Source organism: Pinus tabuliformis, chromosome 4_1 (assembly GCF_031772625.1).
Source record: "Pinus tabuliformis cultivar Carrire ecotype Pingquan chromosome 4_1, CPIR1, whole genome shotgun sequence".
Taxonomy (NCBI): Eukaryota; Viridiplantae; Streptophyta; class Pinopsida; order Pinales; family Pinaceae; genus Pinus; species Pinus tabuliformis.
In genome coordinates this window covers 355,327,732-355,355,445 of record NC_142303.1, presented here as the reverse complement: position 1 = coordinate 355,355,445, position 27,714 = coordinate 355,327,732, and positions in this window count along the sequence as shown.

Here is a 27,714-nt window from a genome sequence, read left to right as displayed (position 1 = left end):
ACAATTAAAGCACTTCCCAAACTGAACCAGGAAATAAAAGACTAACCCCTAATCTTCACAGAGAGAGCAATCAAGCAAGCTCAAAATAAGAATGAATGAAAAGGGACAGAGGCCAGCTCCCCAGTGGAGTCGCCAAATTGTTGGTGAGGTAAATCCCCTCTACGGATAGAGGCAATCCCTACTAGCCCAGAATGGGTCTAGCAACAATCGGTCAATGCTACTATGCAAGTTCCTAATTACAATTAAAAGGTAGGCAATGGACACCTACTTGGATTCCAACGCTATTGTTTGATGAAGAGATGCCGCTCTCGCTCCTTCGCTCTGGCTGGTCACGATCCTCCGCGATCTCCGTGAATAGATACCTGCACACACGAAGAGAAAGACAAACAAAAGCGTGAAATCTAATAAAAGCAATCATACATCAGTCAGAAAAGATGTAATTCACATTAACCATTATAGAGACAAATGAGAATGGAACCATAATAGTAGTCATCTATTATTAATCAATAACAGAGAAGAGTACAACCAAATGTTCTGACGTCGATATCCTTCTCAAGAGGGTCCAGCCAGCAAGTCTCTTAAGCATTCACCCTTAGAGATAGATCTCCCAAGACAAGAACTCTCTCTCTCACACAAGCAACACTCCACAACCTTCCTTAAGCTATCTAGCAATTCCACACTTATCACACCAACTACCTATAGTAGCAGCAATCTGAGCACTATAAACTCCACACAATCCAAACTAGCTGCTCATGGCAATGGTAGAGGTTTAAATAGGAGAAGGAGTCTCCATGAATGGTGGAAGGATGAGCTTATCTTCAAGGGAGGTGGTTTCAAATGACGAACAGACATGCCATAGAAGGGAGGCGATACTCACAAGGCCAACAACCAAGTCTGGAGTTATCTGGAAGGCTGGCTGTTGGAACAAATTCGCCCAAACTGGATCAGCATGGGTGCATAACTGGACTGGAGCGCTGACATCGCAAAGTAATAATAGACAGGGCCATGTCAGCGCGACTTAATACAAACGGAGACTGCGCTGGTCATGAAATTCGACCAGCGCGGAAAAGTTGTGTGCTTCCGCGCTGGCAGCGCATGTGATCCGTTATGAAGCACCAGTCAGCGCGGTTATTTTAATAACAGTCGCGCTGATGATGAAAACTTTGGAAAAGTGGGTTATTTGGCCAGTTCAGAGAGCATGAACTTGATTATTGTGAGCTCCTGACACAGTAGGGTGACTGACAGGGAGACAGTGAGAAATTACTATGTAACAATCCCTGATGTGCAAAAGAATGAAGATTATATATTGGCAAATGAAGCAGTTTTGGAGGATGAGTCAGATGATTATCAGCATGGATATATGAATGCATTGACAGCACAGCAGAAAAAATATTCATTGAGAAGCAGAGATGTACCAATCAGCCTGTTTCAAAAGAGAAAGGAAGCGCAACTTAAGAATGACTCCTCGAACATTCAGAAGAAGGGGAAGGAGCCTGTTGATCCAACTTCCAGCAAAGGACCATCTACAAATGAGAAGACCAATTAGCAAAGTGCAGCAAAGGAAAAGCTTGAAAAGAAGGACCCTCCAGTCAAAGAGGTAGATAAATTTTCAGCTTTTAGTTTAGAAAATGAGATTGCTAAATTAAAAGTTTCAATCCCTTTGACTGAGTTGATGAAGAACAGTGGTTACAAACACCAAGTGTCCAAAATTTTGAACATAGATCCTTTATCTGATATGGTCAATGTAGATGATGATCGCCCTGAGCTCATCTTTGGCCCTGCTTTAGAAGGTCAGTCCGAGGAAAGTGAAGTGCCTCCATTCTATATAAGCCTTCGATTACATGAGTTTGTCCTCCATAATGCCATGTTTGATTATGGAGCTTCCCATAATTTGATGCCAAAAGCCATTATGGAGAAATTGGACCTTGACATTACTTGAAAGTATCATGACATGTATTCTTTTGATTCGGGTAGAGTCTGTTGTATTGGTCTTATCGAAGACTTGGTCATGTCTTTAGACCAAATTCTAGTAAAGAATGTTCTCATGGATGTGGTTGTTGCAGACATTCCACCATAGTTTGGTATGCTTTTGTCTAGATCGTGGGGTGCAAAGCTTAAAGGGACTTTACAACTGGATTTCTCCTATGCTACTATTCTTGTGTTTGGCCAATTGAGAAAATTATATAGGGAGAAGAAAATGAAGTACATGATCACAAGCAAGGATAAACCACTTAATCATCCAATTAATGTTGTACATACAGATTTAGAGTCATTTGTATTATATTCTGATAGTGGTTTGAATGATAGTGATAGTTAGTTAGTTGAAGTAGAAGACGTGCTAGAGATTTCAAAAAATTTCAGAGCAGTCCTTGATCAAGAAAGACAAAAACTTGCAAGTACCTCTGAGTAGTCCACATTTCGGCAGCGGCAGAAAGGTAATGAATAGCAGCAAATTGAAGAGATCATTCAAGGTAAGAAAGAGGATGAAACAAAATTTCAGCACTTAGAGGAAGAAGCAGGCCTATGGAGCATGGATTTTGATGGAGTTGTGGGTAAGGATGGTGTCGACATAGGGATTTGGATTCGCAGCCCTATTTTCCAGCCAAATAAATTCCCTAGTAATGTTAGAATTTTTTCGTATAAATTGTCCTTTGACTGTTCTAACAATGAAGTTGAATATGAAGCACTGATTGCAGGTTTGAAAATTCTCAAAAAGCTAAATGCAAAAAGGATATTAGTCTATGGAGATTATGAGATGATAATCGAGCAAGTTAAGGGTGAATATCAAGCCAAACATCCTCGGATGAGGGCCTACAGTAATGCAGTGTTAGATATCTTAAGGATGTTTCCAGACTATACCTTGACATGCATACCTCGTGCACAGAATGTAATTGCAGATTCACTTGCTACTGCTGCAAGTAATTTGAAGATCCCGATGAATTCCAACAACAAATTTGAGATCCATGTCAAGCATCGTCCAGCTGTTCCCAACAATCTAAGGTATTGGCAGGTGTTTTGGGATGATAAGGAGATCAATAATTTCTTGCAGAATGAAGGAAACTACAAAGATGCATCCATAGATGTTGATTATGACACCAATGAACCAGAAATTGAGGTGAATTAGATGGAAATATTGTAGCTAAAAGACAATGTCATTCCTAAAGGTCTCATACCTTTAGAAGAACTTTTTGATCAAGATGATGTGGCTAGGATGCCAAGCTTGGTGCCAACAAACAAAGGTGTTGAGGATGTGAATCTTGGAATAACTGACAAGCCCAAGTTTGTGAAACTGTCCAAAACATTGTCACCAGAGGTAAAGTCTAAATATATCAAATTATTGTTTGAATTTGTTGATGTGTTTGCTTGGGATTATTTAGATTTAAGGGTGCATAACAAAGACATAATTCAGCACACGATTCCCATGAAGCAAAATCAGAATCCATTTCGTCAGAAGCTGAGAAGAATAAATCCCAAGTTGATGCCTTCAATTGAAAAAGAGGTCAACCGATTGTACAAGGCTGGTATAATTGTCCCAATCATATTTTCTGATTGGATTTCATATCTTGTTCTTGTGAGAAAAAAGACCAAGGAGATCAGATTGTACATTGATTTTAGAAATCTCAATAAAGTGTCATTGAAGGAAAATTACCTGCTGCCAAAGATGGATCACATCCTCCAGAGAGTGGTTGGAGCTTCATGTATGTCGATGCTCGATGGATATTATGGATATAATTAGATTCTAGTGCATGAAGATGACCGTGATAAGACTGCATTCACCACCCCTTGGGGAACATTCCATTATGCTAAAATGCCATTCTGTTTGAAAAATGCCAGAGCAACATTTTAGCGTGCAATGGATATTGCTTTTGCCAACGAAAGGGATGTATTTCTGGTTGTATACTTAGATGACTTGACAGTGTTTTCAAGTTCAGACGATGAGCATTTTCACCATTTGAGGATTATGTTTCAGTGCTGTGGAAAATTTTGGATATCACTCAATCTGAAGAAAAGTCTCTTCTCCATGGATGAAGGGAAGCTGCTTGGCCATATTATCTCGAAGGAAGGCATCCGTATTGATCCATGAAGAGTAGAAGCAATTCAGAAGATCGATTTTCCAAGGAACAAGAAGGAGATACAAGCATACAATGGTAAGATGAATTTCCTACAAAGGTTCATACCCAATCTAGCAGAGCTTTTGAGAGAAATTATTAATATGTTAAAGAAGGATAGCGTGGTAAAATGGACAGAGGATGCTATGAAATCTTTTAATTTGGTAAAGTATGCTTTATCTATAGCTCCAGCTTTGATTAGTCCCAATTATACACAAGATTTCATTTTACTTTCCTTTGCATTTGAGCATACCATGGTCGCAGTTTTAATGCAAAAGAGAGATCAGCTAGAAAATCCCATTGCATTCTTCAGCAGAACCATTAGAGATGCAGCTTTGAGGTACAACATAATTGAGAAATAGGCCCTTCCTCTTGTCAAAGCTTTGAAGGACTTTTGAGTGTATATTCTGCACTCTCACATCATAGCATATGTTCCTAACACAACAGTTAAGGATGTGCTGGTACAAACCGATCAAGAAGGAAGGCGGGGAAAATGGATTGCAACAATGTTAGAATACGATTTGGAGATCAAGCCTACAAAGTTGATCAAAGGACAAGGCCTGGCAAGGTTGATGGCGGAGTCAAATTTGCATGTGTTAGATATAAATCTTATTGCTACCATGTCCGAAGATGAAGAAGAAAGCTCCCTGATTCAAGTGTCTGAAATGTTCCTTTAGTCCCTGTGGTATTCAGATATTGTGTATTTACTTCAGCACCTCTCACCACTACCGAAAATGTCAAAAACAAAGGTAGAACTCTTAAACTTAAAGCTGCTAAATTCTGCATTTTGAATAATGCCCTTTATTGGAAGGATCCAAGAGGTGTTTTACTGAATTGTTTAACTGAAGATGAAACCCAGCAGGTGATTAGTGATTTTCACAAGGGTGATTGTGGTGGTCACTTGTTCTGGAAGGCAATAGCAAACAAAATCTTGAGAGCAGGTTATTACTGGCCAACCTTATTTTCAAATGTCTATAAAATATTCATGAGTTGTCATGAATGTCAAGTCTTTTAGGGGAAAAGAAAGTTGTTGCCCCTTCCTCTAAAACCAGTTTAAGTCAATGCACCATTTCAGTAGTGGAGAATCAATTTTATCGGGGAGATCCATCCAACATCATCGGCCCAGCACAAATGGATCCTAACAACAACTAATTATTTTACCAAGTGGATTGAAGCAATCTCAACCAGACAGGCAACAAACACGGTAATCATTCAATTTTTGGAATCAAATATTTTATCTCGTTTTGGTTGTCCTAGTAAAATCATCGCAAATAACACAGCTGCATTCAAATCCAAGAAGATGATTGATTTTTACAACAAGTATAAGATTACCTTGGGTCACTCCACAACATATTATCTGCAAGGTAATGGTTTGGCCGAATCCTCCAATAAGTCATTGGTGAACATCATCAAGAAACTGTTGGAAACAAATAAGAAAGGCTGGCATAAAAAGTTAGTAAATGCTTTGTGGGCGGATAGGGTGAGCCAAAAGAAGTTTATCGGTATGTCTCCATTTGAAATAGTATATGGCATTGACACGGTCTTTCTGACATCTCTAGCAGTCCCGATTGTGAAACTTTTACAAGAGGCTGGCAGTGAGGAAGATGATTTTCAGTGGAGAATCAATTAGATGATCCATTTACAGCAGACAAGGGAGGAAGTCTTCCAAAATACTTTTAGATTGCAGGAGAAAATCAAAAAGATCTATGATCAGAAAACTAAGGTAGATAAATTCTAGCTTGAAGATGTGGTGTTACGGTGGGATGCTAGGAATGAAGATAAAGGAAAGCATGGCAAGTTTGAAAACTTATGGAAGGGACCCTACAAGATTGCTGCATACAGAGGACAAAATGCATTCTTGCTCAAAGAGATGGATGGTCAAGATTGTTCAGGAGGACCATTCAATGGTAGGCTCCTGAAGCGCTACTTCTTCTAAGGTGATTTCTGAAGTCATGAAGTGATCATTGTACATATCATTTTCCTTTCATTGCAAGTGTTCAAAAGTTACAATTCATTTTAGCTTGGGGCCCGAGGTGAAGGCTATAAAGTTGAGTGATTTGTATCAGTCTTTGAGTCTTGAGTCAGTCTTTGGGTTTTGAGTCAGTTTGAGTCTTAAGTCCATTTTCATAGTGTCAGTTTCAGTTTTTGAAGTATATTGACCATATTTCCCAATGGAAGAGGCACTAGTCTACTTATTCCAGAGATCTATGGTTCTTGGCACCTCCAAGGAGCTACCACCCCCATTGGAGCCAATGTTAGTGTTAGTGTCTTCACACTGTCATCAATGATCATTATTCACTCTTTTGCATTCATATTAGGAGTCCCATTCTCAATGAGTTGCATTCCATTAGGTCATGGATCAACTGATGGTAGGCACATTTCGATTTTTTCCCTCGTGAACATATCTGCTGACCATTTTTCATGTGTGATTCAATAAATGGTTCAAGTCCAATTTCCTTTTCAGTTTATTTCATCAAATAGGTCTTAGATCTTAGGGTTTCAGTTTCATTAGGTATTAGGGTTTCACCATGTCAAATTTCCAGTAACCATTGATCAATAAGGGTCGGCAGACACATGAGGATGACAATAACCATCATGAAAGCTTTAAAATCATAATTTGTAAATTAAATAAGTTTCTCACCTCAAAACTAGTTTGAGGTGAAAAACATAGCATTTGTATTTATTTGTAATTTCATGTAATTTCATCATTTCTTATATGTAATAATTAAGTCTCATGCTGCTCCTGGTCACCTGCTGATATCTCCAAGTACATGCCACTACAAAAGCAAAGATCATCAAGCATTAGTTCACCTATTTTAAGCAAAAATTCAAGCATCAAAAAATAGAGCATATGAAAAAGCCAAAGGACATTATAAAGTGGGTTTTGTAGAGTGAAAAATTAAAAAGTGCCCAAGCCACATAAAATCCATTTCATTCTCAAGTTAATTAATTGTTTGAAGTTGAATTTTATGAGCAAAATCGCGATTTAAGGTGATAGTGAGCAAAGAGAAGCAGTTTGTTGTGTTTTGGAGAAAAATTTCCTGGTGCTACGCACCTAATCCCGATGCTGCGCACCTGGGTTTTCTCCATTGTGCATTTTTAAACGGGCGCTACGCACAGGATAGGCACTGCATGCCTGTCCTATGAACTGGCAATTGCTACTAATTACATCAAATTGCTTTCAAACACAAATTTTTCTATTCTCAAGTAAGTAATATCACTTTCCTTGCAGACAAGGGTTGTTGCTTAAATTTCTGGGTTGTGTTGTCTCTCTACACGTTAAACCCTAATTGTGTTGTCCATATCATTAAACCCTAATTCTTGTTGTTTTTCAAATACAATTATTATTGTTGTTGTCCTATATCATCTTCATTGTTTCCCTACAACTCATCCTCCCATACATAAATCCCCTCCCTAGACTTTTCCTGCAATACTCCCCAAAACCATATCACACTCCCAAAACCTATGCTCAAATACCCTAAACCCTATCATACTCCCAAAACCTACTCATTCCCCACACCCCTATCCCATTCTTGTGCACCCTCATTAACTTTCCTATCTAAAATCTCTTCATACTCATCATACCCCCATTCACTAATCCATCACTCGTCACTGACCATAAAGACAAACAACAATACAATAATGGAGAGGGATAGTGAGTATGAAATGGAGGAAGAGACACATAGTGATAGTTCTATGGAAAGAAATTTGCAGCAGAAGAAGCCTCAGAAAGGGGGAAGATCATCAGGGAGGAGCCCATTAGTTTGAGGGAATTGCTTGCTTGTCCACTTTCCATCTCATGTTTTGAACATCAGTCATGTTTTGGTTTTTGTGAAATGGTGGAGAGGGTTAAGTTTCATCATGAATTAGAAAGGTTGTTTGTGACACATCTGGACAACAATGAAGTAAACCTTGCTAGTGTTACGTTCACTTTCTCACCTGCTATTATTTTAGAGGCTACAGGCATTCCAAATGTAGGTGAAAAATGGAACAAAGGACAGTATATTTACAGGGAGTACTATGAGCCTTACATCAAGGCTAAATACCATGGAAAATTGAAGAGAGTGTTCCCCTTCAAATTCTTGGAGGACATGCTTGCTCCACTTATGAAGATAATCATCAAATACTTTACTTGTGAAGGTAGGTTTTCTCGCTTGTATGCCTACCACATTAGATTGTTGATGCATTTTACTAGGGCGAGGATGATGAATATTCCTTACTTCATGTTTCGAAATATTGAGAAAATGGCACTCTATGTCAAGAAGAAGCCATATCTCCAATAGTTAAATAGCATCTACCACTTCTCTGTGATTAAAATCATTGTCTTACATCAACTGAATCTACTTAACATACCATGGGAGACCTTCATTTCTCATGAAGTGTTCAAAGGCCCTCAAGTATTTTCATTAGTGCCTCAAGAAGAAGGTGGGCCTTTAGGACAACAAAAGGTCCAAGAGACTAAAACTATGGGAGTGCCAATGTTTGTGACCTATGAGAGAGGCACTAGAAAACATTTTGCAACTGCTAGGTGAGTATTATCTCCACAAGGTGTGGAAGGGGTCTCACCTTCATTTTTAGGCCACAGGAAAATGCTATGTCCACAACGAGTGGAAGGGGCTTTACCTTCCTCTTCAGCTAAACAGGTATAGGGTGGGTAGCACAGCAAGGGAAAAGGTAAAAGAAAAGGAAAAATGCAGGAGAAGGATACCAGTGATGAGAAAGAGAGGGACTTTGACCTAGTTGATCATGACGAGACACAGGGAGTTGATGTCATTGATTTGGAGACTCAAGGTACGAAGATAACTAAAGACATGATCATTAAAGAGAAATAGGCTAATATACAAGCCTTGTCAGTCAATTTATAGAGGGAAAAGTGGATCATCAATTACCTTCAGCAAGAAAACAAGCAATTGACTGACAAACAAGTCCTCATGGAGTTGCAAATGATCAAGGAGAACTGGAAAAAGGAAAAGAAGGCAAAGGTCAAGATGACCTCCATTGAGCAAGAGATTAAGAATGACAGGGAAACTTAGATTGAAAGGGTCAACATGCACCTTCAAAAGCTGCTTGAGAAGGCCAATAAAGAAAAGAAGATGCTTCGTCACATGGCCTATCACTATATGACCCAGAACAAAATATGCAATATGAGGATGAGGAAGCTCAAGGCAAGGTTGAGGAAGGCCTTGAGAAGAAAAAAGGAGTAAGACAAGTTGGAAATCCTATCTGATGCCTCATTAGCTCATCAAAGTAGTGGATGAGGGTGCCTTCTGCCAATTTTGGGGAAATTTTGGTAATATTTTGCAATTTTCAAAATTTAAATTTTGCAACACAGGAATTTGGCACGCTTTTGATGGAGACACTTTTTAAAATAATGGCTTGCATATTTAGATTCTGCATGATGACAACATCAATCCTTGAAGGTTTCAACAAATTTGGAGCAAATTTTGGTCACCTAAAGGTCAAAAAACCATCAATAAATGACCTCTCTGCCTCTTTTTGGACACACAGTAAGAAGCCTTGGGACATTCCACTTTTGAGGGGGGAAATGACCTCCAAATGCAAACATTCAAGATGTTCCAGAAACCAGACAGGAATACCTTTCCAACAAGCTATCTTGGGCTCAATTTGCTCAATGGGAAGGCCTCCAAAACTGGGTCTGAAGCGGTGATGCGGATAGGAATAGTGGCACTGCGCATAGGATAAATTTTGCCAGTTTTGATCAAAAATCTAGTTTTCGCCTAGTTATTTTACAGATTGACTTTTTCTCTCATCATGCATGAATTTATGATTGTAAATGATTCTTTTCTATATAAATGTGATTGAAAAATGACCTTAGAGGGTAGATTCATCATTTTGAGGTGGTTGAGGGGTAAATGAATCAGTTTCCATGGTTATAGAGGCCAGTTGTTCCACTGCCTATATTCCCTTTCTTAGTTTAGAAATGGTTGAAACCACCCCTTTTCTCATGGATTCGACCCCTGATGGCTAGCATAGGTGGTTTGATGTCTATATTATGTATTTTTTCAGTCCTTAGTAAAGGTTGGACTCTTGTGGATGCTTTGAGCTACATTGTACATCTCTACAGCAGTTTGGCAAGGAAATAAACCAGGATTTGCAGCTATTTTTGTGGGATTCTTGTGGTAATCTATTTTTTCATTGTTTCTCCTTCTGTCATTAGTTTTTCTCATGTTTAATGTGCCAAAATCTATTTCATTCTTCTTAACTAAATGAAATCACGATAGATAGGTAGAATACATTGGTAATAGTGCTTTGCCTTGGGAATACATTTAATTTTTTATGTTTTCAGCTATCTGAAGAGGACTCATGATCCTTGCATGCCCTCCTCAGCTCCTCACCAGTCTTAGACCTACCATCTCACTTAATTCCAAGTGCCAAAATACCTACCTACCTCGCCCCACAGAACACCCTGCAATTCTGAATTGATTTCCTGGACCCAAAGCTACCTACTCCATTTGATCCAGCAACAAAACCTTCAAAATCAACCAAAAACCCTATAGCTACTATACCTAGCCTAAAATTCATATTTAATTCAATCATCTCAACTGAGATTGACAAGGAGAGAGCCCTCTCCTGACCCAGTAGGGCTTGCTACCAGGTTAAGCTTGGTTTGTGGTTATCCTAAGATTGCCTCCCTTCAGCGTGAGGTTGATCTAGGCTCTAACGCATAGTAAACAGGAAAGCTATTTAAAAACTAACACACCAAACCACACTACACAAAAATGAATGACACACTAATGTACACATGTAACTATGCAAGATGACCTAAGCATAGTACTTCTTGAGGTAAATCCCATTTCGAGGCTTATCCAGAGGATTACCTTCATAATCAATAAGCTCGTAGGCCCTTTTTTCAAAACATGTTTCACAATGTAGGGCCCATGCCACATGGGCTCAAACTTGCCTACTCCAAGCTTATCATTAGCTTGGTCGTATAGTAAAACAAAATCACCCTCAGAGAATGCATGAGGGGAGACTGACTAATCGAAATGGGACTTGACTCATTTCTTTTGTTCCTCAATAACCAAAGAAGCGAGACAGCAAGTCTCATCTAGTCGTTCTAAATATAAGAGGCACTCTTGTTGAGGTGATGTTTTAGGGAGAAGTTTGATAGCTAGCTTGAGTGAAGGAATCTCGCATTCAATCGATAATGTTGCTTCCAGAACATAGACTAGCTAGAATGGTGTGAAACTAGTTTCATCTTTGGTCTAGGTTCGGTAAGCCCACAGAGTTGAAAAGAGCATGAGATACCAATTTGACTTGTGCATCCCAATAGTACGTTGAAGCATTGTAACTAAGATCTTGTTCATGGCTTCAACTTGGCCATTAGCCTGAGGGTAATATGGGGTTGATCCATCGTGGCGCAAACCCAATGCAGATGTCAGCTCAGCCATCATGTAATATCTAAAATGGGAGCCATGGTCTATGAAAGTGGATTGAGGTATGTCGAACCTAGAAATAACATGATTGAAAAGGAATTGAGCCATATTTTTACTATCTGTAGAGTATGTAGGCATCGCTTTGGCCCATTTTGTCAAATAATCCACAACAACGATAATATAGCCATGCCCCCCAGTTGAATGAGGGTTACATGTCATATAGTCAATGCCCCATTTGGGAAAAGGACCAATGGTAATGACGAGGTGAGGTGAGCGGGTGGGGCGCGCATCTTGCATTGGTAAATTTTTCATTCATGGCACTTGTGAATAGGAATTATGCAGTGCTTAAAAATGGATGGCCAGAAATAACTAGTGCAAAGGATTTTTTGAGCGGCAACATAGCCGGACATATGACCACCACATGCCCTGGAGTGGAAATCATTGAGAACTCTCTCAGCCTCCTCGAGAGTAAGACATCTATGAAGAACTAAATCGACATCGGCATGGTATAAAGTATCGCCAATAATACAGTAAGATTGGGAGTGATGTTGAATCCGTCGCTGATCATCCTTAGTCAACGCAGACTAGAACATGGATGTCTGGAGATACACGATGATATCACTGTACCATGGATCAAGGGTACTGATCAGGAAAAGAGTCTTGTTCGAAGGCTATTCATATGCACCAGTAGGGAGAGACGTAGAAGGAAGGGAAAAAATCAACTTGGTGAAAAGTAGTGACTTCTTACATTGGGAAGTAGTAAATACCAAATCGGATTCTTGTAGGATAAAAATCCATTTAGAATACTTGCCCCACAACAACTAATGAGTTAGGATGTAGGTCATGGGGTTGCATTGAGAAATCACAATGGTAGTGCATAAGGGGATGTAGTGTCGAAAGCGTTGAATAGCCTGGATGATAGCCAAAACCAACTTCTCGACACAGGCATAATGCGTTTCAGTGTCGAGGAGATTACGACTAAGGTAGTAGATAACATGTTCGTTGCTTTCATCATCGTCTTGGACCAAGACCATAGCAATGGTGTTAGGGGCTATGGCTAGGTAAAGGATGTAATATCGATGAAAATCTGAGGGATGTAGCAAAGGAACATTTATGCGGATGGCCTTAAGATAATCAAAATATTTTTTGGCAACCTCATCCCAGATAAAGGGCATTCCTTGTTTGAGCAACCGGGTAAATCCTGTAGCTAGCTTAGTATAATTGGGTATAAAACGATGGATAAAATTTGCCTTTCCTTGCAGGCTCTGGAGTTGGTGCAATGAAGATGGAGGGGGTAAATTTACAATGACCTTGACTTTAAGTGGATCAAGTCGAATACCATCCTTGGAAATGATAAATCCAAGGAGGCGTCCGGATTCTACGCAGAAAACACATTTATGCAAGTTTAACCCAATGTTGTAGTGTCTACAACGAAGAAAAATCTACCGAAGATGGTCAAGATGATCTTGGCGCTTATGAGAATGAGAACGAAGGTCATCCAAGTAAGGTTGGATGATGTTGCGAATATTGTGAAATGCATAGGAAATTGCCCGCTGAAATGTAGCCCCAGCATTTTTGAGTCCGAAAGGGAGATTTTTGTACGTGAATGTACCCCATGGATAGATAAAAGTTGTCTTTTCTTGATTGACTGGTGCAATGTTAATCTAGTTGTAACCAGAAAAACTATCCATAAAGGAAAAAATTTCACTCCCAGCACATTCGTCAATGATCTGATCAATGAAGGGGGTAGGGTAGTTATCCTTAGAATAGGAACAATTGAGATCATGATAATCAATACAAACGTGGATTGTGCCTTGTTTTTTCATCACCAGGACAATATTGGACACCTAATATTTAAGAGGGATGGGATAAATGAATCCAAATTTGAGAAGTTTTTCAACTTCACCCTTGATAGTAGTGACCTTCCTAGGGTGCACTGGGCAGAGCCGTTGGCGAATGGGCTTTGTGTGAGGATAAGTTGGTATTTAGTGCACAACAATGCTAGGCATTTATTTGTAGGACCATGCAAACACATCATGGAATTCTTGAAATAGACGAATATAGGTCTTCATATGATCTGGAGAACAAGTTACCCGATATGGATATGTTCAATGATACCAGGCTTGATGTAAATATCAATAGGCATCGTTTGGGTAATATTACCTGAATATCCTTCCGACCATACTTCATGAGTCATGATCAGTAGCAGAAGTAGGAGGGAAGGAAATGGAGAAGATAACTCTTCGAAATTGGTAGATGTGACCACCGAGCGAGGCAGGAACAAGGAACAATGATGAGTATTGGTCCAATGTGGTTCCTCGAGAGACATTACTTCAATGATACCTTCGTCAGCAAGAAAAGTCTCGGCTAAGGGATCAAGATATGCCAAAGCACCAAGCCATGGGGATTGAGAATATGTATCAAGAGAGGTCCTCAAAACAGAAGAATTAGAGGATGCAGAACTTGAGGCCGAAATAATTTCCACATTATTAATTTTGGTAGGACTAAGTGGCATAACCTCGCCCAGCTATCAACAAGATCTGGAGAAGGTATGACCCAAGGGTCAGATTTGATCGAGATCATGTTGAAAGAGGCAACATGAGGAGGTGGGAGCGGAAAAATTCCCATTAAGGGAGAATATTTAAAAAGACCTACCCCCACACTCTCATAGGGAGCACCAGTGTGATTGATGTATGGAAAATTACCATTCGAGGAGGAAGAGGAAAACAAGGACAATTGATCAACAGTTACAATCTTCCCTTGATGGGGAAAATGAATCTCACAGAATAGGGAGGAAGCTATAGCATGCATAGCATGGGTCCAACTCTCGTCGATTAGAAGATTATAATTGAGATTAACGTCAACAATCTCTACCTCGACCTATTCTGTCTTTCCCTCTAGAGTAATGGCAAGGTTAGGTAAGACACTGAATGGTCGCGAATCGCACCCATTGAAAGCTTCCAAAGTGTTTTGGGATTGGTTCAAAGTAGGAGAACCAATGGCCTTCCGGCATGCGACTAACATGATGCAGGTGGAAGAACCTTCATCAATGATAGTCCTGTGGATGGTCTTCTCATTGATGATTACCTGAATGAGAAAGGCAATCTGATGAGGCAGGCGCGGAACACGGTTCTCTAGATCAAAACATATCAAATTGGAATCATTAGGATCAATATCCTTGATAGTCGACAATAAAGATTTCCACTGTGATGGGAAGCTTTGGAGCACCTTGAGAGCCGACATAGATGATGGCACTTGAGCCAAGTCCTCAACAATACTATAGTGCTAAGCAACTCGAGCATTGGGATTGTACGAGGATTTCCTTAGCACACCTCGAGAGGGTGGCCGTATAGCGAAATCAGGGTTAGGGCACTTAATATGAAGAGGGCCAAAACTCAGGGCAAAAGAAGAAGGGGTGGTTTCTTTCTTTTTCCCGACTATCAAAGCAAGAGTTTGGTAATATTTTGATCTAGTAGCCAAATTAATAGGCGTATTCATCATGAACACTTAAGATCCTGAGGAAGTAGAAGATTGACGTTGGTCTACCATTTGGGTTTGCTGAGATGGAAATGGCTCTTATAGGACAGCAGGGGTCCCTTTGAGCAAACAAATAACTTTGGACCGTCAGGGAAAATCCTTGGTATAGTGATCTTCCTCACAAACGAGGCAAGGGTACTTAGGTTTCTGTTGTGAAGAATCACCAGCAAACGATTTAGGAGGACCTTGTTTTGGGGCATCAACTTTACCCTTGCCTTTTCCTTTCTTATTACCTTTTGAGGATTTGTCCACTATGGTAGACTGGACAACGTGGACCTTTGAGGTTTTACTAGGGCTTGGTGGATTCTAGGAAGAACTATTGGAAGCAGTGTTTGATACCAACTTCTATTTGGACAAAGATTTAGGATCTGTAACATTGAACCAATGACTCCATCAACGGGGGGTGTAGCCTGCGACTTTGATGCCATGGGATCAGATGATGGCCATGGAGCATCAGGTAATAACTCATACAAAGTGCCAGACTGAGAGTAAACTAGATCTAAGTACTGGGCATGAGCAATGGCTTGTTCTTCAGTAACACACCCACCCATAGCTATATCACGAGAAATTGGGGCCACAAATGACTTAGTGAACCATTCAGTGAGCAACTGATCAACAATATCTAATTTGATTAGGCGATTTCTATGTCTCCATTCATGGATGTGATTGGAGATGTGTGTTGTAGTATCTTGCTTATGCGATGTGAGTAAATAGGTGCCAGTTTCATAGCGAACCAGCAGTTGGAAATGCGTGAGGAAAGCCATGGCTAAAGAGTTTAATTCATGGTAAGTAATTTGAGGAATCTCAATGTACCACTTGCCTGCAACACCTGTGAGGGTTCGTTCGAAAATACGGAGACGAATGGAATCATCAACATAAGAATTCAAATAGCACCAGAGGTGATATGTCATCACGTGGGCTTGAGGATCTTCTTTTGCTTTCCCATCGAATTTCGGGTAATCGCTCGGGATCTTGGATAGAACCGAAGGCCAGTATGGTGAATGAAGAATTAGAAAATTCGTAAGGTGAGACACATCTGGCAACTCTAGTGTGGCCAAGAATGGAAATTGAGTATTGAAAGGAATTGGAGGTCGGTAAGTGGGTCCAACCGGAGGAGCCCATCCTTGCTGGTAAGGATTTTGACCCCATAGTGGGGGATTTTTGCCCCACAATGGGGGGTTTTGCTCATATGTCATTTGATTCTGCCCCCATTGTGGGTTACCTTGGCCAGAGGGAGGATTTTTACCTTGAATACCTTGGAAATATACAGTCATAGGTTGCTAATAAGCAACATATGGGCTAAGATGCTATTGATCCTGTTGACCTTGGACATATGGATATTGAACCTGTTGCCCCTGAATAAGAGGATTTTGCACCTAGTGCCCTTGGGAATAAGGATTATACACTGTTTGCCCTTGGACATAGGGATTTTGTACTTGCTACCCTTGACCAAAAGGATTATGTACCTGTTTACCTAGGGCATTAGGGTTTTATACTTGTTGTCCTTAGCCAAAAGGATTCTAGAGATGTTGACCTAGGACATTAGGATTTTGGGTGTACTACTACAGGACTTGACCCTGGCCTTACCCTTGCAAGGGTTGATCATATTGATATGTATATAAGGGTTTCTGCTACCTAGGATGGTTTTGTTGCTATAAGGGTTGGCCCTACGACTGCAAAATTTGTCCCTGGGGCTGCAAACATTGGCCCTGCGAGGACATGGGCTGGGAGGTTTGTGGAGCATACTGCATCTGCTTCTACATGGTTTGCTGCAATGGTTGTGAGGGTTTCCCCTCCGGTTGTTGTAGTTGACATTGTTGCAAGATAATTTTCCCTCTCTGTTGCGCAGATAGCCCTTGCTACAACAAAGGTTTCCCTTGTTGTAATAAAGGTTGCCCTTGTTGTTGTAGAATAGTGCCCAGAAAATTTCCGAACTGAATTTGGCCATAGCCACCCTGGAAGGTGGATGAGCCAAGCTGAGCATATTGCCCAGACTAAGGGAAGTAAGGTGGATTAACCATTCCTTGATAACCATATGGAATGTAAGGAGTTTGGTATTGGACCTGAGCCTCATAAGGTTGCTGATACTAGACATTTCTTGTCCCAGATGGACCAACGGGATTTTGAACCTATTGGTACTGGACATTGCTTGATCGAGTAGGACTGGCAGGGTTTTGAATAACACCAGGAAAGGGTTGGTTCATACCAAGCATGTGATCATGTGAGACACTCACATTGGTGGCGCCTAAAACCATAGAAACATTCATATTCTGCCCCCCAGGCGGTGGCACAGCTTGGAAATTGACATGAGGGATTGAAAAACTAATAGAGATATTCTTCAAGACCACTGGTTGAACAAGAAGGGTGACTGGGATGGATGATACAATAGGGTTTGGAACAAGAGATTGCACTAGGACTGAGGTAAGGGCCTGTTAGGAGGTCGAGTTTGCAATGAACAAACCTGTAGTAGGCATGGTGTCGGACACCCAAATAGGGTTATGGTAAAGTGATGAGGCACTAGGTGTATGTAAAACCAATTGTGCCAAGGATACATAATTAGGCGACAATTCTCGATATGCATTGATGGGAATTCTCCTTGTATAGGGGAAGCCTTCAAGAGGAAATGGATGTTCTTCTTACTCAACAGTGTGTGGAGTAGAAAATTATGACTCATCCAGAGAGGTGACAGGAGAATCGCCTTTGGGTTCCATATCTGGGAACAAATGACGGTGGACGACTGAAGAAGTATGAGGGGATAATTCCAAAGGAATACTCGGCTGATCGTACATAATGTACGGATGCTTCGGTGACATCACAACAGGGTCAAACAAAGGATTCAAAGGATAAATAACCAGTCTAAGCTAACCGTCAGTGGTCAACAAACTCTTAGGAGTTTGAACGGGATTTTCTAGGGATTTCAGGCCAAAATCAACAGGTGACCTAGTATCTAAAGTAGGTAGAGGATGTGATGACAAAGGTTGAATGCTCAGAACGATTCCAAGTTCAACACCTTGGTCCTCGAGTGAATCTGGTAATTTTGGAAGTAGATCCTCAGGAAATCTTTTAGACAGAGGAGAGGAAGAGGAACTAGGTGAACCAAATGGTTCAGCCAAGATGACCTTGTCTTAGTTAACAAGAAAAGAGAGATATAAACTTCAAGTATTTAAAAATTTCTTTAAGGGAAACTCATGATTTGGTCTATAAAGACTAACATTATGTTATAATATTGTGGGAAATCAATTTATTAAGATGCATGAATAGACTAGTGCTCTTTCATGTTTTAAGAGTCGAGAAAGAAACAAAGATGCTTCTATCGCTTTCGATTGGGAACGAGCTCGAAAGGACAAATGCTCAAATGATCTTTTAAGTTTAAAGAGAAAAAAAATCAAATGGCTACTATGAATGATCTAGGTAAAAAGGAGTACCAGGAAACCATGAATTGTAGAATACCTCCTAGCAAACCGAAAAGTACGAGCAAGAAATCTCCCTGAATGCTGTGTTCGGTGTATCAAGCTTGCAAGGTGGTCGACTCAACTTCCTATGGATAAAGGATTGCAGCCTAGAGGGGTCTCCCATTATATACTCGATGGTACAGTGAGCACAAATCTATAATAGTGTTGTCTAATGCCAAAGCTAATGACAACTTCTAGGTTTAAAGACTCTGGAACATGTTTCTAACCTAGACCATTTAGATGTGATCATTAGATTTCAAATGTGATTTAGGTTAATTGAGTTCATTTTAATGCTTATCTTGAGTTATGTCTCAGTTTTCAGGCCTTAGTGATGTGACTGGAAAAAACATTAAATGCAAATAAATGAGTCAAGACCCTTTGAATTCGATGAATTGTCTACACTGGAGAGGGTAGAAAACACACAATCAAATGCAAACAACCAAGCAACTAAAAGCAAAATGATTTTTCACTACTTCACTTTTTTAGAAAATAAACTAATGAAAAATACATTCCAATTCTTCACTTCCTAAAAAGTACATTTCTAACGGTCCTTCCAAAAGCAAACAGAGTTCTTTTTCTTTTCAAATGCCAATGCACTCCTAGTCTTTAATGATGCTGACTACCATAGCATACTGATGCAACAAAATAGAATTTCATGCTTTTTCATGAAACGATGAAATGAATTTTTTGCATACAACACTTCAATGAAATTTTTTTTGAGACAATTAGCTCTTCAAGCAAATGAAAACACGAAAAGAGAAACTCGTTTAGACTAATGAAACATTGACTTTACCAAAAACAAGACAAGCAATGTGATCCAAGCTAGAAAAGAAATGTTTAGACAAGTAAAGGAAAAATTTTCAAACTTGTGTAATGGGGGTTAAAGACGTAACAGGACCGCAAATGAAATGTGAGTAAATGCACCAACAACTCAACTCAATGAGTTCACAATCAGCTGAATGGATGACAATCTAGAAGACCTAGTGCCACTAGCCACCTAATGACCCAAGAAATCAAGTGGAAGTATGACCAACCAACAAGCAAACAAAACCAAATAAAAAGCATCTTTCTAGTCAGGGAGAAAGCAGTCTAAAAGGCTTACTGGGTTGAAATCATGAGAGAAAAACACATTGACCAAGATTGGAGACAGACCCTAATATTCACTTACAGGCGTCGGCACAATTGCCTAACTAACAACAAGCACCAAAGGGAGGTCGACGCAACTGTTTCTTAGCATATCGCACTGATTGACATGACTGTCAGCGAATTAAGCACACTGAGTGAGGAAGCCAAGAAAAAAACAAAAAAATTTAAAGCTGGGACCAGATTTGCTACTATGAATTTCAAACTCAGACCAGTAACCAAAGGAAAACAAACAGAACCAAAGGGAAAAAGTGGAACTAGAAAAGTTCACACAAAACTAGGAAATCTCAAATAAACAAACTGAAGGATTGACTCCCCAAGACTGCACTGACACTCTTCATCCTGGTAGAATGTTGCATCCTTCTTCAATAATTTCTCCACTGACATGGTTATCTATGCATAATCTTTGATGAACTTTCTATAGTAACCAATGTGCCCCATGCGCAACTGCTTTACATTCCTCGTAGCTTCTAAATTGACAATCACTACTATCCTCACAGGGTATACCATTAATCCCTACTTGCAGACCACCTGACCTAGTAGTATAGCATAACGCACACAAAAGATACACTTCTTCAAATTTAGAGAAATTTGGTATCTGCGACAAGTATCCAACATAAGGCGTAGACTTGCAACATGGAGTCTTACCAACCCAAACACAGTCTAGTAATCAAAATACGCTTCTAATAATTTATGGATGAGTAATTTGAATGTTGCAATTACAACTCTTGAAAAGATCGTAGCCTCATTATTTAGACTAAGCAACATCACTATGTACTGGAAGCATCCCCACTCTATTGCGAAGGTTGTCTTGTTGCGATGCTCCGACATGATCTTAATCTGATGGTACCCTAAGAATCCATTAGCGAACAAATAAGCTTCCTGTCCTCCAACATTCTCCAAGATTTCATCCATAAAAGCTATTGGAAATGGGTCATGAATGCATGCATCATTGAGCTTTCTCAGGTCTATGCATATTCTGGTTTCACCTTGTTTCTTCTTCTCTTGAACAACCATAGAGCTGATCCAATCAGATTCTTCTACTGGTTCACTGATTCCAACTTCCAACATTTTGTCTAGCTCTTGGTGCACCTTATCCTTATACTTCAGATTCAACCAGTAGGGTCTCTGTTTTACGAGGTTTGTATCGGGCTTTAAAGTGATCTTCATCACTCCCAGATCCCCAACTATTCCCTTCAGATCTGAGAACTTGGTAGGAAACAAGTCCTCGTATTCGAGTAGTAGCTCTTCAACTTTATCAATTGTATCTTCATCCAAATAATCTCCTATTTTTGCAAACTTAGGTTGTGCATCGGATCCAATGTTTACTTGCCTAGTCTTCAAAGGTTTTGATATATCAGGGTTCTCTATTTTAGGTCCTTTAACCTCACACTTCCCTTCAGCCTCTGGAATATTGATTTTTCATGGATCATCATCTTCTTATTTTGCAGTCACATTGTAGCACTCTAGTGCATGGCACAACTGTGTACTCCAGTGTGGTTGAACCCATTCTACCGGCTCTTTAATCATTCTAAAGATAGCAGCCTTAATTTCCTGGAGCTCTTCATCAATGCATTCGAATCCATCCTCAAAGCTTAAAGTTAATAAGAAGCTCTCCCTCAATATGTCCGATTCGGTCGTCCCATGGTGTAGATCTGTTTCCAAATACCAGTTCATTGGGATAGTATCGAGGGTATGATAGAAGATATGTACCTATTCTAGATGTGGATCTTCTCCCCAAGCTTTAGTCCACTATGCGAAGTGCTCATGTGGATCTTCCCTTCTGCTATACTTCTCAGTCATCCAAGTATTGTTGTATCCAAACCTCAGCTTCATCATTAACTTGTATTCCCTCCAGTCATCGAAGATTTCCTTATGCGTACCTGAGCAATGGGCAAGTGTAGCATGCAACACCAATTCAAGTGCCTAGAATCAATGTTCCTCAGGCACTTCCCTTTCAAACTCATCTAAAAGTAAAATAACATCATTTAAGCCATCATAATGCGGAATTTTTCTTACCTCCATAGATACACACCGCAAGTATTTTTCATCATATTGCAATGTAGCGTAGAGACCTCATGCAACCTATTATGCAAGTGTTTGAGCTCTTCCTCTGGTTATGAGGTACAGGAGCTATCTCTGTCCCACGTGATCTGCCCATCTATAGTGGGATTGATTTAATCTTCATCGCGTGTAGTAATCTTGTAGATTTTATCCAAATCATCATCCTCCTCATAGTCGCAGACCGGTTTAGTTTACCGTGCTCCTTCAGCAGGATCGAATGGAATAATAACCCTGAGCACCTTCTTCTCAAATGTCATATTTTTCTTCTTCAGATTAATCACCGCATCCATGTTGAAGGCACAATCAATTCCTAGTAGTGCAGGGTAAGGATTGTTGTCATCCACTATTTCAATTACTTCAAAGTCATCCAACCCTCTTGCTCCTTCAATGTCCACAGTTACCCCATACAAGCGCCCCATAGGAATGATCTTCTGCTGATTGGCTATACGTAGTTGTATAGGAGACCATTGTAGCCCAAATCTCCCCATCCTTTCCCATGTATGCTTAGGTAGTACATTCACATCAAAACCTAAATCCAGGATGAATTCATCCATCTCATACTCCCCGATCTGCGCAGTTAACCTCATCTTGCGCCAAGTCTTCTTCTTATGTTTACCTAGTTCCCTCACGACTTCTTAATTTTTCCCATGAAATTGTTGATTAGATCCTGAAGCCCTTCTACCACCTTTTGATCCCTCAACAACTTATTTCAAGTTTTAAGAATGGTGGCCAACAATGAGGGATCCACATCTTGCACTTCACTGTTTCTAGCTGATTTCTCTTGAATCCCAGACATAGAAGCTTCAGCAAAATTATTATTAGCCTCCATAAATTTTTCTTTAGCTCAATTGAGGTGAATCTAGACATCCTTTTCAGTAGCCTTGTGCACCCATGCTTTGGTTTCAGGATTCTTTCCCTTACCTTCTCTTGTGGCCATACCACTACGCATTATGATATTAATACTATGGTCTTCTTCCCGAGGCTCCACCCTCATCATCGGGATATTATGCGTAGGTCGTTGGGTCTGCGACTTATTTTCTTGCATATTTTCTATAAGTATCAGACAATCTTATATCACATGACCAAACTATATGCAATATTGAAAATATGGATGCATCGGGTTCTAACAGTTGAGTGCAAAATGTCCAGCTTCTCCACATTTATAACAAATAACTTGTCCACAACCTCTACCAATCCCTACTCCTCTTCCTCTTCCACAGGCTTGAAATCCTCTTCATGTTGTACCTGCACTCTGATCTTGAGGCCGATTTTCCACCTGCATTTGATATGTATGGGTTCTATCCATCATTAATGCATAAATTTGACAATGGCACTCATCATGACCTACAGATTTGTAGAAATTGCAAAAAAACTGCTGGGGGGTCTGTACAAACTTCTATAGTAGATGAAAATTGTCTGTCGTATGTTGTCTTGTAACCTGACAAATAGCGCACCAGGACACTACTCTTGTGCTCAGGCCAACATTATTTTCTGGCTTCAGGGGGACAACCCCCCCCCCCAAATAAGATAATTTTCATATACTAGGCAATGGTCCTTATCATGACCATGGCCCTTGCATTTCAATCACCAAATTTTTGCGCAAACCTCAAGCTAGGCTTCCTTTCCGTTCTTTAGGCTCTACAACTCTAGGTGCAGACTTTCTAGCTACAAGTGAATCTGTTGTACTCCTATGTTTGTATCTTATACTGGCAAGGCTTCCAACGTCATCATGATCTCCACAGCTTCTGCTTGCATTGCTATCTTCTACTACGATAATGGTAATATTAGCTGAGGCAATAATGAAGAAATGTACTAGTATCTGTGTTGATCATTTGTGATGTTCATATTAGCTTGCTAGATCAGGAATTTTAGCCTTTGATCGAAATCCCATGAGGATTCATTTACCCTTTGTTGTATCTCCTTAAACTCTGTGACAGACTGCGCCTGAGACTTATGCTTCTTAAACTAGTTGTTCAACACTTGCTAAGTCTCTTCCAATGTCACGCCAGGTCTATCTTGACAGAACTTGATATACCAAGTTAGCACCCTATCCTGCAGTGATGTAACCAGCTGTGTTTTCTTTAGGTTATCATTAGCGATCTATTGCGTTGTCCACATAACATTTGCAAAAAACTAGAATTGATCTAGGTCTTCGCTCCCTACCCCTTTAAAGATAAACATCTTCATTGCATTTTCCATGTTCAATGATGGAGGCGGAGGTGGAGGTGGAGGTGGAGGTGAAGATGTAGGTGTATGTGATAGAGGTGGAGGTGGAGGTGGAGTGGATGGATGAGGTATCCTTGGGATACATTGACTTACCAACTGTAGCGCACTTCACGGTGTATGTAGAATAGTTCCTTCATAGTCACTTGAAGAGGATCCCAATAGCAGACTATATTCAGAGCACGATTCTCCATTCCTTCTGAAGGGTTTTCCACTTTGCGTAGTCCTAAACGTCAAGGTAATGGCATAACCTATTTTTCACACAACAGAATCTTAATCCAAGTTTTTAGAGATTTTAAATACTTACCTTGCGGTCCTTTGAAGAGCCTCTGCTCTGGTTCGCTATAGCTGATGGTCGTATGAATCGCAAGCTTAGTGATGAATCCTCCTATGATACGATTAATCTACTGTTAAAAAACTCACCCGATGTTATTTCCTGAAGCTTCCAGGTGCCTCACCAGCTCAGGAGTCCACACAATATGGTCATCAAGTCTCCATGTACCCTAATTGTCCACTAATCTAGACAACCACTCATTCGATTTGCTGAGGAAGAAAAAAAAAAGCTTCAGTTTCATCTTTGTACAAGTATCTATTCAAACACTCTTCCTTGGATAATCACAAATTTCTGTTCTCCTAAGATGAAAACGCATGTTCTTTCCAATCGAGCCACTTTTTGCTTTCTTTCTTAGTAGGGAACCACTTGTTCAGCATCACACATTCCTCAGATAGATCCTAGTTGGCCTGGCCCAGGTTCTGCTTTAACTATGCCAACCAAAATAGCCCTAATTTTTGGCCCTTTTGGCAATAACCTATGTACCGCGGGCTACAGTCTTACCAGAAGTAGTATTGGGGGATGCTAGAACTAGGTTTCTACATCCAGAGGCCTGTGTGATAGTTTCCTAAAGTTCTTATGACTTAGATATACCTTCGCACACATCTAATCCTTGTGACATATAACTACTACAACTCTATCTAAATGACCTTTCAATCTTCATGAAGGTACTTAATTGGTCATATTATGCCTAAATATTATAGATCTACCAGTTCCACACAGTAAATAAGCATTCATTCATATAAAACAGATTACAGAGTGAAGATGCATAAACATTGGAGAATTAAAGAAAATAACATAGATGCATCAATTTCAGCCCAAAACAATGTTTATTAGATGTAAATGTTCAGATACAGACTTTTTATCCCTACACACTCAGCTACAGGGGCCCGCGCACTCAACTTGTAGACTTAGCAAGGTCTCCGTGAACTCAGCTTTTGGAGCCTTCCCCTTTCGCCTAAGTATAGGAAACAAACCTTTCCTGTCTTATCACATTATCCTTACAATGATTCTTCACTTCAAGTTATCTTCTAGACTTGCTATGACTCAACTACTTATAGCATTTTCTTTACAATACCATGGTCTGTGGACCATAGGAGGGTCTCAAAATAGCTCTATCACCTACCCACCTAAGGTACTTAATACCTTTTTACTCTACTTAGCTTCACGATCTGCTTTCCACATTTCACGAAGACCCTACATTCCCTACAAGAAATAATACAAAATTGAGCCCAGGTACCCTATCCCAGCAAAGACATTTTGGATATATGGAGAAATAGATGATTTCAATGTTTGAATATCTAGTGGGCATAATTGTACAATTATGCCTTGTTATTCTTTATTTAGAAGTTTTTTCATGCCATTAGAGATGATTATCTTTCTTGGTTTCCCTGTGATACGCCTTAATTCAACTTCCTTTCCTTCCCAAAACAATTCCAAGAAAAGTTCTTGAAAATTAAAAGTTATCATACCCAAATATTGTAACCATTAGACTGTTGGAAATAATGTTGAGAGCAGGATGAATAAGTATTATTAGATCAATAATTTAATTTCCCAAACAGATTTATATACACTACTTTAGCTAAGTAAACTAGCATGTACATGCGACTGTACTTAAAGCAACCAGCGCATATGCAAAGAACTTTTGATTTAGACAATTTATCATGTATTGAACTTTAACTAGTATATCATAGATTTATTAGACAGTGCAGTAAAAGCAGAATAAACCATCACACATAAGCAACACACATGAACACCAAGATATAAGGTGGAAACCCAATGTGGGTAAAATCCACCTGCTGCTGTCATCTCTGTCTTCTTTTAACAATAAGAAAATTTGTTTACAATCTTGTACTGGTTCAGACTCATACCAGTACACAGGCACCCACCTGCAGAAGGCTACAACCTTCTCTCATTCCCCAGATACTACTAGAATGGAGCTACAACCCCTAGCTCTTGTATTAGCCAATATGTTTACTAGTACGTAGGTGCCAGCCTACAGAAAAACTCCACTTTTCTACCAGGGACCACATTTCATGAATTTTCAGACTGGATACTCCTAGAACACAATACCACAATCTGAAGGCCACATTTCATTCAATTTTCATGCAATCATCTGCATCAACCAATAACTAAAACTCAATCATCATAACTTGAATCTCATCATTTAGAACACTGTCACCAGAATACAGTCACCAGAACCCAAAGCAGAACACAAAACTCTGCAACAGCAAACATAAACAACTAAAACATACTTCTTAAGGTATACGCTAAATCCATGTGTTGAACTAGAGTGTATACACGTTTTTATCAAACCCAACCAGCGTACACATCTGTAAATATTAATTCATAATTTTGCAGCTATTCCATACTTCATTTATACCCAGATCATAACATTTATAGAATAACAAATGCATCAATATTCAGATCTAGAGTATACATGATCAAACCATATAATGATAATTCGTTTCAAGCCTTAAGGTCTTGGTCCATCATTAGATCTTATCCCTCATCAACCACTAAGGTTCATCGTTGGTTTAGATCAAGCAAAGCACCATAAGCCAATAACTTGCATACTAGATCTCACACTTCATCAGATATTCAATACTTGCACACCTCTGCCTAATGATCTTCTCTTTCTTATATAGTTTTAGGCCTTTCTCAATACCATGAATCAAAACCACTTAGGACCAAATACCTAGGGTCAATACCTCAGACCAAATACGTTAGATTAATACCATGGATCAAAATACCTTGGACCAAATACCTCAAACCAAAAACTTAGTTTTCCAACATATATGCGATTTTCCTTCTGTGAAAGTGCATGTGTACGTATACGCTACTTGTGTTTAGTGAACCTGCATGTATATGCAGCTTGGTCAAGGTGAACCTATGTATACCTCTCTTTCGTCATTCTTTGTAGTCTGATATCTAATTATTTGTTGTCGACATTCTACACTTTGATCTTTCATCTGAGTGAGTTTCCATCAAGGACAACACCTGTATCATAATGCCAACAATCTCCCCCTTTGGACTTGATGGCAACAACAACACCAAGTCACTCTCCCCCTTTGACATCAAGGGCAAAGGGTGGACCAAGATAATTTCTCCCTTTGACATACATTATGCTGGTCATGCTCCCCCTAAGTACATGCTGAAATCTCTAATTGAGCTTCCCTTTTGTACATGCTGAGATGCACTGAAACCGTCCATGCTCTTCCTGAGTACAAGCAAAGTCTGTAAAAAAATATTTTCTAAAAGAATAACATGACTCTATAACTCAACTATGTGAGGATGACCTTCCTATCACCAATGACTCATACATACATCCATCTCCCAACCGAGTGGGGATATACCAAATTTGACTCATCCATCCAACCAAGTGGGGATATACCAGTTGTTTATACATGACAGAAACAAAAAATATACATCATTTGTCCAAGAGGACTCATATCAAT